The sequence below is a fragment of the Herpailurus yagouaroundi genome, unplaced genomic scaffold (assembly GCF_014898765.1).
Source record: "Herpailurus yagouaroundi ecotype Mexico unplaced genomic scaffold, PumYag 163, whole genome shotgun sequence".
Classification (NCBI taxonomy): Eukaryota; Metazoa; Chordata; class Mammalia; order Carnivora; family Felidae; genus Herpailurus; species Herpailurus yagouaroundi.
Window position 1 is genome coordinate 55,368,959 of NW_024412404.1, and position 3,382 is coordinate 55,372,340.

Sequence of the window (3,382 nt, forward strand, 5' to 3'; positions counted from 1 at the left end):
AAAGAAGAAGAAGAAGAAGAAGAAGAAGAAGAAGAAGAAGAAGAAGGAGGAGGAGGAGGAGGAGGAGAAGGAGGAGGAGGGGAAGGAGGAGAAGGAAAAGGAGAAGAAGGAGAACATTATTGTCTAAAAATCTTTCTAAAAGAAATCACTGAGATGTATGACCATGGTCAATGCCATTACCACCACCTGCTGTGAAAGACAGACATTAATGCTTACTGGGAAATTTGCTAATTGGCTTTAGTAAAGTTGAATTGTGTTAACCCTTATAGATCATATTTATTTTTAAGCACAAGAGTCTTTAAAGTGTTCATAGCATTTTTTTACCCCACCGTATCAACATTGCACATGTTACTTAAATATGTTCCCCTTCCTACGTTTATGTGAATCATACACAACTTCAGGCCCATTACGAATGTCTATGAGTTCAGTGCTCAGGTGGCAGGAAATGAACAAGAATTCGGGGCTCATGTCTTTCCAATCACCAAAATGCTCTGCAGGCTGTAGCTTTGTGTCAGGAATCCATCGCCCTCTTTCCCCGGCCATTGCTTGGGGTCATTTCTTTCCAGAGGAGGGCCACCAGCACTCCTGGAGTAACCAGGTGAAAATGCTTCCTGGCACAATTCCTTCTTCTTTGCTGATTGTCTCATTTTGAAATGCAGTCTTTAACAGTATCCCAAGTGTTGCATGAAGGATGCTGACAATGCAGCCCGGTTTTGGTGCAATTGTGCAGGCCTGGGGGGATCCAAGCTGGCTGAGTTGCTGGCTCCCTGGCAACATTCTACAATAGCTCTATCCCTTGCCCTTGGCTTATCTGGGGGTTCTCATCACCAACGGCCTCACTGCACCATTCCTGGACCTCACTGCATTCCTAAAGTTCCAGGACCCAGCCAGGTCACCTTCTCTGGTGACACTCTGTACAAAGAACCCATAAAAGACACAAGACTTGACTGACTTGTCATATTCAAGATCTCAGCACTAAATTTACTTTTTAACTTTTGATTAGACTTTTATCAATACTTTAGGCATGAGCAGCATGGATCACGGATGGTGTATCTCAGCTTCGTCTGGGAGGAGTAGAAAATATATACAAATACAAAAATAGATAAACACAGAGACCAAAATAAAGCACTTGAAAGCCATTTTTATTACATCCTTTGGGAAAGGCAGAGACAAGGCAATTTGCTTTCCCATTTTGATTCCAACCCGGCTTCATTATCAGCTAGAAATGGCTTTTATGGCAAAAATTGTCTTGCATCTGCATTGTGCCATTTAGCAGTGAAGGGCTCTTTGTAGTCACATTTAGATGGGAACCTTGACCTTGCAGAAGCCCCTCATTTGGGTTTCCATTAATATATGTCTCCTGACAAAACTCAGTAATGAACCCAAACCACATCTCATTACGTCCGTCTCTGAATTATTATGTAGACACATCTAAGTTCATTCTAGTGTCACTATCTAGGGTGAGGGGCCCTTTCCTATTTTTTTTAGGCCAAGTGCAGAACTGGAGTGGTCCTCACAGTGTTTTCAAGTGCATTATACATGTGTGTGCACACACACACACACGACATTCAGAGATGGTAGTCTGGCACTTAGAATGTCTGGGATGGTGTGTCCTCCCAGTGTCTCATCTTTGTCACCAGGGAAAAAGCCCTGGCTCTCTTTAAGAAGATCACGAGCAGTATCCCTGCAAAGGGTGAATAGCAAAAATGCATTACTCTTCTCCCAGTGGGACACAAAGACCACCTTCATCAGAATCAACTCTGGTGCTTATTTAAAATGCAGATTTTCAGATCACAAGACAGACCCATTAAATCAGAATTACTGATGGTGAGACCTGGGAAAATGATTTTTTCACAAGCACTGCAGACTACTCTGATGTACGCTCAGGTGTGAGTGGCCTATAGTCTGCCATTAGGTAGTGAATCTATATAATCCTGGCTCCCTACGTCCCCAACGTTGTTGGGATACCAGCCAAGGGGGCACAAAGCAGCTGCCAGGGGAGCCCAGCAGTGGATTTCAGCCCTCCCTTTCTCCTTACATGACAGATAATGGAAGATAAGTGTATTGTGCCAGCTTTCTCTATAGTTTATCTTCTTCAAGTTGTTTTTAATGACATCAGTAGCACATGCACACATTCTCCTGTTTAATAGAAATGAAACATAAGCCTGACGTCCCTTTGACCTCAACCCCAGTCCCTTCCTCAGAGGTTACACATGGTCTTTCCTGTGCATTTATATGAATGTATCTGAACCCACGGAAAAGAAATATTGGTAGACATTTAGGTTGTTTGCAACTTTTTTGTTATAACAAACCTCAGTATGATAAAGATGTTCCAGATGTTGGTCAAAGAATACAAACTTTCAGTTATAAGAAAAATAAATTCTGAGGAGCTAATATTTGGCAGGGTGATTATAGTTAATAATACTAAAGTAAGGGGCGCCTGGGTGGCTCAACTGGTTAAGCATCCAATTCTTGATTTCAGCTCAGGTCAAGATCTCATGATTCCTGGGCTCGAGCCCCAAATCAGGCTCTGTGTTGACAGCATGGAGCCTGCTTGGGATTCTCTCTCTTTCTCTCTTTGCCCCTCCTCTGCTTGCATGCTCTCTCTCTCAAAATAAATAAATAACCTTAAAAAATACTAAAGTAATATTAAAGTATATAATACTAAAGTATAATATATTTTAAAGTTGGGAAGAGGGTAAATGTTCACAAAAAAGAAATGGTAATTATGTGATGTGAGGAAGGGATTAGCTAATGTTCTGATGGTCATCATTTTGCAATATGTAAGATTATCAAATCAACTCATTATACACTTTAAATTTACACAACGTTATATGTCAACGATATCTCAATAAAGCTGGAAAAAAATTCCGTATGTTAAAATTTGGATTGAAAGTAAAGCATATCAGTGATGATGTTTCTAGCTGCCCAAAATATTCTTATACAGCTCTGTATTCATTATTTATTTTGTAAAAACTCAGAATTCAAATTCAGACAAATAAAAATCAAATCAAGTGAACATGTTCCCATATTCCTCCTTGGGGAGAATTCTCCTGGGGCTATTCAGCAAAAGGAAATTTATAAGACATAAGACATGACCCAATTCACACTGACCACCAGCACTGCATGAGACTCTCTTTTGCTTAATGAATTTTAAGAGCTTGTTATATACAGCATGAGTTCTTATAATGCTCAGATAAGTATGGAAAAGAAATGCATCATTCTTCATGATGCCGGGAATAACCCCCACATCCCCTCAACTAATGGCTAATAAAATGTCTAAGGCAAAATCTAAGTCACTGGACCCCAGGATCAGGTGGAGTTCATAGGACAGGCTGGGACCATCACCAGCCAGGCTCTTGTAGGAGTGAGCTAGGACAAG